This window comes from Orycteropus afer, unplaced genomic scaffold (genome assembly GCF_000298275.1).
Source record: "Orycteropus afer afer isolate SDZICR_OR568_19922 unplaced genomic scaffold, OryAfe1.0 scaffold00028, whole genome shotgun sequence".
In the NCBI taxonomy this organism is placed as follows: Eukaryota; Metazoa; Chordata; class Mammalia; order Tubulidentata; family Orycteropodidae; genus Orycteropus; species Orycteropus afer.
This window is the reverse complement of record NW_006921615.1, coordinates 12,802,021-12,815,153: the sequence shown is the minus strand read 5'-3', so window position 1 is coordinate 12,815,153 and position 13,133 is coordinate 12,802,021.

Genomic DNA, 13,133 nt, shown 5'->3' with positions numbered 1-13,133 from the left:
TGACTCATAGCAACCCCCATTGTGTTTCCAAGGCTGTAAACCTTTACAGAGGAGCTCCGGTAGCATAGTGCCTAGTGCCTAAGGCACTTGACTGCTAACCAGAAGGCTGGCAGTTTAAACCTATCAGCCACTCCTCAGAAGGAAGATGGGGCAATCTACTTCCGCAGTGATGCTGCCTTGGAAACCCAAGGAGGGGTCGCTATGGAGGGATCCAACTCTACGGCACATAAGAACAACAAACCTTTACAGAAGTAGATCACCCTGTCTTCTTTCCAAGGAGCAGCTGGTGGGTTTGAACCCCTGACTTTCCAGTTAAGCAGCCAGAAGCCTTATCCACTATGCCACCAGAGCTTATAAAACCAAACCAAACTCACTGCCGTCGAGTTGGATCTGACTAATAGGGACCCCTTTTTGTGTTTCCAAGGCAGTATCCCTACAGAAGTAGATTGCCCAAACTTCCTCCCAAGGAGTGCTGGTGGGTTTGAGCTACCAGCCTTCTGGTTAGTAGTGGAATATTTTGGAAAATGATAGCAATAATAATGGCATAACATGAACATATTGTCAATGTCTCTGCACTGTAAATGTGGAAGTGGTTATGTTGCTGAATGTCTTGTTGTGTATGTTTTCAGCAAAATAAAATGAAAAAAAAATGCCTTTGAATTATGATGTTGTGAAAGAATATTAAATATATGATGGACTTCCAGAAGAATGAATGAACCTGTCTTGGAAGAAGTACTACAAGAATGCTCCTTAGAATGGAGGATGGCTAGACTTTGTCTCATGTACTTTGGACATGTTAACATGAGTGACCAGTCCTTGGAGAAGGACATCATGCTTGGTAAAGTAAAGGTCACCCAAAAAGAGGAAGACCCTGAATGAGATGTATTGACACAGTGGCTGCAACAATGGGCTCAAACATAGCAAGACTGAGGATAGTACAGGACCACACAGTATTTAGTTCTGTTGTGCACAGGGTTACTATAATTAGGAAACAACTCAACAACAAATAACAACAACAACATAATTTAATTTGATGAAATAATGTCATGGTGGGCTGCTTAAAATACCAGCAATGAAGAAAAAATTTAAGTTGTGAGCATTAAGTATAAGTGCAGAAGTTGTGGTGATTTTGTCAGAGTAAGATGTAAATTCCTCCCATTAGGAGAATGAGTTATTAATGCTGAATAAGGACAGAAATTGTGGTCTTCAACCACTATGAAACAACGTGATAGAACTGAGACCACCTCATAGACTGTGGATTTTGAAAGATCTTCCACTTCCATGGAAGAAGGGAATAACTCTTCCCATTGACCCAGTGATGGTCTGAGCAAGATTTTCTCTGCCAAGTTCTCCAAATGGAAACAATCATTTCCCATCAGTAGAACCAAAGTGAGTGCTAAGCAAAAGTATGACATCCACATTTATCCTGAGTGAGTGGCATGGGAATCCTAGTTTGAGAGATAAATGTAGCAAGTGGTGTCAGACTAGTAATCCCCCTGGCAGAAAACAAAAGGTAGATTGTGGGTCTGATTATTCATTTATTGGACTTTATACAATACAAGGTGCATGAGGAGCCTACCCTGGGGGAGGGGAAACCTCAATATTCAATCAGGAATAAAATTTATAAACTTCTTGAACAAATGATACTTTATATGGGAGAATCATCAGAGACAAAAAGCAGTAAGATTAGCACTACTGAAAAGTAAGAAAAATCACAACAAAGTGGTGTGTTTATATTTGAGTGAGTCAAATTTTCCTGTACACTCTTTCATCAGCAGGCTGTTATAGAGATGTGAGCCAGCTTAGCTTTTTGTGCTCCTCAGTTCACAGATTACTTAATGCACAGGGTTTTTATGTAGACCTCTCTACTCTGTCTCTCAGAATATGTTCTGATTTTAAAGGACATCATCTGCTCGCCAGGGATTCCACTTTCCAGGCCACTACCCACTAGCCACTCCTCAGGAGGAAGATTGGGCAATCTACATCCACAGAGATACCACCTCAGAAACCCAAGGAGGGGTCGCTTCGAGTCAGAGACAACCTGATGGCACATAACAACAATAGCCATTAAGGAACAAAGCACAATTAATTCCCATGGTGAAGATGTTCAAATTTCCTGTTAATTTTTTGATATCTACAGTCTGCGTCCACTGGACCTGAGTCCCACCCTAGCACGTTTGCACATTTGGACCTCTCCATTCCCGTGCACATTTGGTGATCATCTTTGAGCACTGTCATGACTAGCAGGTCTCTGCAATCCCTGCCCTTCCAGACACTCGAATGCTTCCTATCATTATTATTATTTTTTTTTCCAGATTCTGCTTTTGGTGGCATTTACATATAATTCCAAACGTTGGGGTTATATCGTTTGCCAAGTTTCACTGAAGTGTCTGTTATTTATTTAATTAGTGTGATAACCTTGGCCTGGTCATGCAGTGGTTAAGTGGTAGGCTGCTAACCGAAAGGTTGGCAGTTCAAACCTACCCAGAGGCTCTGCAAGAGAAAGACCTGGTGATATGCTTCCATAAATATTACCCTACAGGAAGTTTCTTAGCCAAGAAAGCCCTATGGGAAGTTCTACTCTGTCGTATAGGGTCACTATGAGTCAAAACTTACTTGACAGCACCCACCAACAGCAACAATCTTGGCCTCCTATAGGATCAAAAACAAATAAGCTTTAGATATTATTTTCATAAATTTATCTTCATTTAGTTGCTGCTGTGACAATTATGTTACTCACTTTTTGAAAAATAGAAAAAAGAATGAAAAGAGAAGGAAAATATCTAATAGTTACGCAAATTATATTCAAATAAAAACATCTTAATATCATGTTACTTATTTGGTCAAAAGAGACACAATCTTTCTTTGTTTTCCTCATATTTTATCTCTTATGAAATTGCTATAATTTACCTTCATTCTGTATCTTCCTGGGGGACTATAAAGAAAATGGGGCGAGTACAAGAATAAAACATAATGACCAGACTGTAGTGAGGCTGCAGTTACATTCTTTGTTTCAGTGACTTTTGGAAGAAGCCCATCCCTTAGGACCACGTGAACACTTTCAGTTTCTTCAGCTGAAGATATCTTTTGCTGACTATGTCATAAAATGGAAAAGACAGTTTAATGTGCACATATATAAAATCATACATTGACAAGAAACAAGTCATATTCAATGAAATATCTACTTTTATGGTTACCCAGATGAGACAGTCATCTGCTTAAGTAAAGAAGTCTTTCACATCACTGTGCATTGTTAACATTTTTTAAGGACCAGGAGATTCCTAAGAAGCTTCAATGCAGATTGGTAAATAAAGAATCTAAAGAAGTAATTGCATTACTGATTAGCAAATTATATTTAGAATATAATTTGAAGATTTCTTTAAGTTTTTGGAGGTTGAGAATATTATTTTCTTGACATGATGAAAACAAGACAATCCTAAGGATTGGTCTTTGTAGGAAAGATAACCTGATTTTTAAAAATCCAAGTGATCAGAGGGTATGACAATTTGCAATACAATACATTTTTCATGAAGATGCACCATAATTTAAAATGAGACATTTAGAAGGGTATTAGAATGAACCAAACTGTTTAGTATTCAGGAAAAAAAATGAAAAATAATATCTCTGAAGAACTAGGGTATTTAGAGTTTAGCAGAGAATAATTGTATGGTAGATGAATAAAGCAAAAAAAAAAAAATGCAGAGTGACAGAAGGATGATAAGTTAGGAAAATAAACTTGATGGGAACATATTTTGTAACATCAAGTGACTGTATTCTGCCTACTGGTTTCTTACATCTTTAGCATATACCTCAGGAGAATGCCAAGCTGAATAATTTTGTGCTATGCAGAAAGAAAATTTTGTTTCATAATGTAAGCATGTTAATGGATAATTTTCTACTCAATCTGGATACACTTCATAGACTATCACAGGAAGGTCTCAGTATTTGTTTAGCCTTCAAAACATTTGTGATGCTACATGAAACCCTGAGAGAATAATATAATTTATCTATGTGAATATTTCCTTTAGAATCAGTGATGTGGGTAGACGATTTTTTTTTTTTATCATGTTTTATACTATACTTCAGGAATGAATTCAGTAATATGAGCCCCCCTCTATCAATATTGAAGAAAGATGAAAAGAGTCTACCGTTCCAATTGTGTATCCCAGATATTTCTTTCTATAATAGATCTCAGGGGTAAAATATCACAAACCAAGCAGCTCTCTTTCAAAAATAATAATAATAATAATAATAATAAATAAATAAATAAATAAAAAGCCGTATTCTAGGGAAAGTAATGTATTGGAGTTATCTTAGGAAACTAAGCCAGAAGTGGGGAGAGTACTATACATTGAGTTCAAAATGTCATTATCCTCTTTAAGAGAAACAGCTGTGCTCTGGAAAAGATATATATCTGTCAACTCAGCAACAAAGTCATTGTAGTATAAAAGAAAATTGTTAGCATCATATTAAAGTTGAATTTAGGACCTGCATCACCAATATAGGAGGAACCTGGTAGTGCAGTGGTTAATGTTCTCAGTTGCTAACCAATTTGAACTCACTGCCCTGCAGGAGAAAGATGTGGCAGTCTGCTTCTGTAAAGATTTACAACCTTGGAAACCCAATGGGGTAGTTCAATTCTGTCCTATAGGTTTATTATGAGTTAGAATTGACTTGGTGGCAGTGGGTTTGGTATCACCAATAAAGTTGACTATCACAATTGGCTGGCTCCGAAAGCATGGTCCACCATAGAAATAAGGGGAAAAAAATAAGTGGGAAAGGAAATGTTTAATTTTAAAATTTTGCTTACTGAAAATTATACATTAGGACACTTATGAGGTAACAAATACTTTGTTAATTTATATGTACATTTGTCTACCACTCATCTGTCAGTTTGTCATATTGTGGTGGTTTGCATCTTGCTGTGAGGCTGGATGCTATGCCACCAGTATTTAAAATATCAGTAGTGTACCCTTGGTGGACAAGTTTCAGTGGAGGTTCCAGACTAAGACAGACTTGGAACAAGGAGGGGGCCATCCACTTCTCAAAGAATTGGCCAGTGAAAACTTTATAAATAGCAGTGAAACACTGTCTGATATAATACTGGGAAACTTTATGAATAGCCCTGAAATATTGTTCAATATAGTGTCAGAAGATGAGCCTCTAAGGTCAGAAGGCACTCAAAGTACAATTGGGAAGAGCTGCCTCCTTAGAGTAGAGATGACTTTTAATGATGTGGGTGGAGTAAAGTTTTCAGGACCTCCATTTGCTGATGTGGCATGACTCAAAATGAGAAGAAACAGCTGAGAGCATCCATTAATAATAGGAACATGGAAGGTACAAAGTATTAATCCAGGAACATTGGAAGTTGTCAAAAATGAAATGGAATGCATAAAGATTGATATCCTAGGCATCAGTGAGCTGAAAAGGACTGGTTTGGCCATTTTGAATCAGACAACCATATGATCTACTATGCCAGGAATGACAAATTGAAGAGGAATGGTGTGGCATTCATCTCACAATGAATGTTTTAAGATGTGTCCTAAAGTCCAATGCTGTCAGTGATAGGATAATATCCATACACCTACAAAGAAGACCAGTTAATATTACTATTATTCAAATATATACACCAACTACTAAAGTCAAAGTTGGGGAAATTGAAGATTTTTATAAACTTCTTTAGTCTGAAATTGACTGAACATGCAATCAAGATATGTTGATTATCACTGGTGATTGGAATGCAAATGTTGGAGACAAAAAAGAATCACTGGTAGTTGGAACATATGGCCTTGGTGATAGAAATGACGCCAGAGATCACATGATAGAATTTTGCAAGACCAATGACTTACTCATTGCAAATACCTTTTTTTTTAAACAACATAAAGAGATGGCTATACATGTGGACTTCACCAGATGAGATAGACAGGAATTGACTACATCTATTGCAAGAGGTGATGGAAAAGCTCAATATCTTCAGTCAAAACCAGGCCAGGAGCTGATTGTGGAACAGACCATCAACTGCTCATATGTAAGTTCAGGTTGAAGCTGAAGACAATTAAAACAAGTCCACAAGAGCCAAAATATAACCATGATTATATCCTTCCTGAACTTAGAGACCATCAAAAGAATAGATTTGATGCACTGAACACCAATGACCAAAAACCAGAAGAGTTGTGGAATGACATCAAGAACATCATCCATGAAGAAAGCAAAAGGTCATTAAAAAGACAGGAAAGGAAGAAAAGACCAAAATGAATGTCACAAGAAACTTTGAAACTTGACTTTGAATGGAGAGTGACTAAAGAACAGCTTGAGAAGACAAAGTCAATTATTATAATGAAATGTGCATAGACTTGGAGTTAGAAAACCAAAAGGTAAGAACACGCTCAGAATTTCTGAAACTGAAAGAACTGAGGAAAAAATTCAAGCCTCAATTTGCAACATTGAAAGATTCTATGGGAAAAATACTGAATGATGCAAGAAACATCAAAAGAAGATGGAAGGAATACACAGGGTCACTGTACCAAAAAGAATTGGTTGATGCTCATCTATTTCAGGAGATGGCATATGACCAAGAACCAATGGTATTGAAGGAAGAAGTCGAAGATGCACTGAAGGAATTGATGAAGAACAAGGCTCAGGAATTTATGGAATACCAACTGAGATGTTTCGACAAATGGATTTTGTGCTGGAGACACTCACTTGTCTAAGCCAAGAAATTTGGAAGACAGCTACCTGGCCAACTGACTGGAAGAGATCCATGCGTGTACCCATTCCAAAGAAAAGTGATGCAACAGAATGTGGAAATTACTTATTAATATCACATTCAAGTAGAATCTTGCTGAAGATAATTAAAAAATGGTTGCAGCAATATATTGTCAGAAAACTTCCAAAAATCCAAGCTGGATTCAGAATAGAATGTGGAATGAAAGGTATCATTGCTGATGTCAGATGGATCTTGGTTGAAAGCAAAAAGTACCAGAAAGATGTTTACTTGTGTTTTATAGACTATGCAAAACCATTTGATTGTGTGGATCATGACAAATTATGGATAACATTGAGAAGAATAAGAATTCCAGAACCCTTGATTTTATTCCTGAGGAACCTGTACATAGACCAGGAGGCTGTTGTTTGAACAGGGGATAATGCATGGTTTAAAATCAGGAAGGGAGTACATCAGGGTTGTATCCTTTCACCATACTTATTCAATATGTATGCTGAGCAAATAACCCTAGAAGCTAGACCACATGAAGAAGAACATGGCCTCAGAATTGGAGGAAGACTCATTAACAACCTGCAATATGCAGATGACACAACTTTGCTTTCTGAAAGTGAGGATGACTTAAAGCACAGACTGATGAAGATGAAAGACTACAATCTGCAGTATGGATTAGATTTCAACATAAAGAAAATGAAAATCCTCACAACTGGGCCTATAAGAAGCATCATGATAAATGGAGAAAAGATTGAAGTTGTCGAAGAATTCATATAACTTGGTTGTACAATCAACACCAATGGAAGCAGCAGTCAAGACATCAGACGAATTGCAGTGGACTAATTTGCTGCAAAAGACTTCTTTAAAGTTCTGAAGAACAAAGATGTCTCTTTGGAGACTAAGGTGTGCCTAACCCAAGCCATAGTATTTTCACTTGCCTCATATGCATGTGAGAGCTGGACAATGAATAAGGAAGACTAAAGAAAAGTTGATGATTTTGATTTGTGGTGTTGGCAAAGAATATTGAAAGTCCCATGGCCTGCCAAAAGAACTAACAAATCTGTCCTGGAAGAAATTCAGCTGGAATGCTCCTTGAAAGCAAGAATGGCCAGACTTTGTTTTACCTACTTTGGTCATGTTGTCAAAGGGACCATTCTCTGGAGAAGGATATGATGCTTGGTAAAGTGGAGGGTCAATGAAAAAGGGGAAGGCCCCTCAATGAGATAGTTTGACACAGTGGCTTCAACTATGAGCTCAGGTATAGCAAGTATTGTGAGGCTGGCACAAGATTAGGCAGTGTTTCCTTCTGTTGTACATAGGGTCACTATGAGTTAGAGCTGACTCGATGACACTTGACAACAACAACAACAACATGTACATTTGTGCCATCCTCCATTTCAGAATGATTGTAGCCTAAATTTGGGATCAACTAGTCCAGTTGATTAATTAATTCCCTGTACACACAATTCTCTGCTCAATCTAGACTATTCATATTCCTTAGACCACATTCTACATTTTTCTACCTCCATGTGTTTCTCATATTGTCCCTACTATCTAGAATGCTCTGTCCACCAGCAGCCAACTCTGCTGTGAAGGTTCACCCAGTAAAAAGCTCTCTTCCTCCCCTAAGTCTTTCAGAATATTCCCTAGATGCAAATACTTTCTATCTCTGAGCTCCCACCTCATTTATTTGTATTGTTCAGAACATTTAATAACTTTACCCCATTTTATAAGATTTTATGGTCTATCTTATATCGTTTTCCAGGTGGTAAGGTATTAGGACAAGAGTCTTGTCCTAATCATCATTACATATTGTACAGTCACATGGAAGAACAGGTGATATGCACCTATTCCTCACTTATCAATATGGTTAGGTTCCAAAGACCAGTTTGTTATGCAAAAATTGTCATTATGTGAAAATGTAGGATGACCACATCATATCACAAAATGGAGGACTACTTTATTATATCAGTGCCAAATTACATCATTACATAACTGCCAAATTATATAATTACATAATTGCCAAGCTACTGAAAATCATGGCCCAGGTAAATTGACACATAGCCTTAATCATCACATCAGCATTATTCTCACCTCGCACTTCAGTAATTGTTACTGCCAGACACATGCCGTTGATGCACAAAATAGTAAGATAGTAGATTTTTTACTATTATCATAAATGTGACATTTTGGATAACAAGATAGTTAATAAGTGAGAAGTAATGTGTAGTGAACACTCAATAAATGCTGAAATACCAGAGGCTGCACATCATATCAGGAGTAGAATCATTACTAACATGTAAATCTGCAAAATTCTACACCAGAACTATGATTCCATAATATAGGTCCGTGGTAATTAAGTTTGTGTGTCAACTTGGCTGGGCCTGGTTGAGTGGCTGGGCAGCTGGATGTAATATTCCCCATGATGAGACTGGTAATCAACTCCATGCTGGAATCTACTGTGAGCAGCTGAGTAGCTGCCTTAGGAATGTGGTCTGCTTCCTGTATATAAGAAACAGTGTTGGGAATGGTGTCTAGCTTAGGGCATGTTTGAAACCTGTATGTACCCATGTCATTGTTCAGCAGACTACCATGCTCTGCCGATCTTGGACTTTTAATGGACTGGAATTAATGGCCTGCCCTGTGGTTTGGTAATATTGTGACTGTGCCTTATTACTTATTACTTGTTGACCTTGGGCTTGTCAGCCTCAGCAGCCAGCAGCTGAGTGAAGAAAAGCCTCCAGCTTCAGTGGGCTGGGAGCAGGATGTAGAGCTGAAGCCCAAGGTTGAGAGGCTTTCACCCAGCCCCTAGAGCCATGTACTTTGAACTTGTGCTTAAAGTCTCCAAACTGTAAGAGAATAAACTCCTGTTTCTTCAAGCCATCCCATTTGTGGTATATTCTTGTAGAGCTGCACTCGGTAACCAAAACAGGTCTTTGATCATTGGTTAATTAAAAATAAAATATAAAAATTCCATAATGTTAACGTGGACCAATAAATTTTGCTGCTATGATGGAAATCAGAGATTAATTTATGCTTCTTTATCCAGAATGATGAATGCTATAGTCTCTCTCTTTGTCAATACTCTGAGAAAATAACCCATAAACATAGCATTTTCATAGCCTGGAACTTTAAAGAAATTGCTTCAATTTGAGGAAATAAAAATCATCAATACTATGCATTCTAATAGCATTTACTACTTTATTAGTGTACCATTCTCTCAACATTAAATTTAACAAGCAAAAGGTAGGGGAGAGCACTCTAAAAATAAGATATGAGTTGAGATAGCAGGAAAGAAATAGAAAAACAGGAAGTGGTGAATAAATAAAAATATTGTCATTGAAATATATAAAATATGAAGTATTTTGGGATGAATACTGATATATCAGGAATTAAATATTCTGACCTGAGAGCTGTTTTAGGGCCATTCTCCTCCACACTTCTGAAATGTTTTTTCACAGTAATATGAATTCATTAACTGCCATGATAATTATAAATATTCAAGGCTTATACTATTAACAATGAATATTCACATTAATTGAATACAATGCCAACATAAATACCTCTCACCCCACTGACTTTGCTGTCTTCTCTTTTCATAAAAGCCAACTGTTCTGAACCATGTGGGACACCAGAGACATAGCACATCAACTGGGTCCTGATGCTATAAAACAAGCTCATATTCACTTATTTAAATGTAGTAAAAGTGTAAAAAATAAAAATAAAAAGAGATCCTAGAGTGTGAGGAAAGTGGAGAAGGAAAGAATTTCTCTTTTTTTCCCTTTTACTTTCAGAAAGGGGAATATTTAGCAAATAAAACAATAGATGCTCTGTATGAAACTAAATGTTATAAAATATACATTATTAATTTCTATCTTTAAAACTCCCTCATTGTCATTAGCTGCCATTGAGTTGACAAACTCATGAGTAATGAGCAAACCACTGCTCATTCCTGTACCATCCCTATGATCAGTGGTGGATCAAACTGTTGTGATTTATAGGACATTCACTGACTGGTTTTCCAAAGTAAATCACTAGGTCTTTACCTTAGGTTGCTCCACTGAACCTGCTCAGCATCATAGCAACATTCAAGCTTCCACAGACAAATGGGTGGTGGTTGCACATGAACTGTTTTGTCTGGGAATCAAACCCAGTTCTCCTTCATGTAAGGTGAGAATTCTACCACTGAACCAGAATTTCCTTAGTGGATTCTATCCAAGCATTTGTGAAATCAAACTCAGACTTCAAGGTAGCTAACAATAGACACTAGCTAAAGACTCGTGTGTCAAGTGGATTTGGATTCCCATGGAGCATATTTACTCTCCCCTTTCCTCTTTCCAAGTTTCCTCTTCTAATAATTTTCAGACTAGAGGGCTAGAGAGGAGAGGGTAGCTCCCACTCATGCTGATTTTGCGATGATCTTTCGTAGTGGACTTTCACTGGGACAGATCACGCAGGATCTTCATGGTCCATGCATCTGAATGAAACACAAGAACTACATTGCCTGTTTTATGAGTCAGATTTTATAAAATTGTACATAAAAATTATCTTTATAGCTAAAATTATTGGAGAGTATAAGTAATCGTCAGTGGACTATGGAAACTAGACATTCCCCTTGAAATTTCATCATGCTTTATTTACTTTTCAATACATTTTAAGACACTTTTGTAATTTGATAATCATAAAACTTGATTTGATTGTTATTGATATTCATCTTTTGCAGATTAGAAAATTGAACTTTAGAAAGGATTAGTGAGTGTCTCAAGACAACAGCCAGAATTAATTAATAGATATCTAAGTACCATTCAAATTTAGGGGAACTGATTACAAATCTAGGCTTCTTTCCAGTATATTATGGTTATATCCTTAGGAGTTATTATTAGTAATTGATTAATATATGGAATGAAATAAGAAAGCCAAGGTTATTTGAAGATATCTGATTTTCTCCTATAATTTTCTTTCTTTCTTTTTTTTTTTTTTGTACTTAACACAATGTATTCTATATTTCAATCACTGACTATGGAAAGAAATATTCCCTAAAAAAAAAAAAAATGAATCTCATAAGTGGTACTGCCATTACTCTCTTCTTTTCTTGTCATAACTTATAGACTTAGAAAAAATTAGAAAAAAATCCTAATAGGTATAACATCAGCTAGAAATAAAATAGAAGCATTTTTATCAGAAGCACATATAGATAATTTTAGGTGTTTAAACTATTACTTGGGAGCTCTGGTGGCATAATGCCTAAGGCATTTGACTGTTAACCAGAAGGCTGGCAGTTCAAACCCATCAGCCACTCCTTGGAAAGAAGATTGGGCAATCTACTTCTGTAGAGATACTGCCTGGGAAATCCAAGGAGGGGTCGTTATGAGTCAAATAGACTCAATGGCAGGGAGAATCTATTACCTAATTCTACAACATTGAAACATTGAGGCTCTTATACCCATTTTATACATATGAAAAATAGAATTCAAAGGAGGTTTAATTTGCAAAGACTGCATAATTAGTAACTGTAGCAGACAACGTGACTAATTTCTTTTAAGTGTGGTAAAAACATATACAACAAGATATTCATCAACATAACTTTCCCATTTATAGCTCAGGGACATTGATAATATTTTTCATGTTGTGCCACCATTATTGCTATCCTTTTCCAAAATATCCCTTCACCATTATCACAATGCCCTGCAAACAAATATTTCCCTTTCACCCCACCCACCTATACCTGGTAACCATTAATAATCTTTAATTTCTATCTCTCTTTCTATAATATATTTTTTCAGCATATCTAGGAATTCAGCCTTCCTCCACTCCCATACCTGGTAACCAACAAATAAAGTTTCCTTTTATGTATAAACCTTTTCTTGACTTTACAACACTGGACTAATATAGTATTTGTCCTTCTGTAATTAACTTATTTCACTCAGCATAATGCTCTCCAAATTATACAGTGTTTTGCAAACTCAACATTATTCTTCAGGGTTGTGTAGTATTCCACCGTGTGTTTATCCATTCCTTGGTTGGTGGGCACTTAGGTTGTTTCCATCTCTCTGTTAATGTAAATAAGGCTGTGATGAACATGGTTGTGCATATATCTATTTGTGTCCTGCCTCTCAATTCTTTAGGATATATACCTAGTAATGAGATTGCTGGACCAAATGGTATTTCTATTTCCAACTTTTTAAGGAATTGCCATACCAATTTCCACAGTGGTTGTGTCATTTTAAAGCCCCACCAGCAGTTTATGAGAGTCCTATTCTCTCCACATCCTCACCAGCAATTGTTATTTTCTGTGCTGTTGAACTTTGCTATTATCACATGGTTACTTTGATTTGGATCTCTCTAATGGCTAATGATCTCCAATATTTCATCATATGTTTGTGGGCTACCTGAATATCTTCTATGGTCAATATCTTCT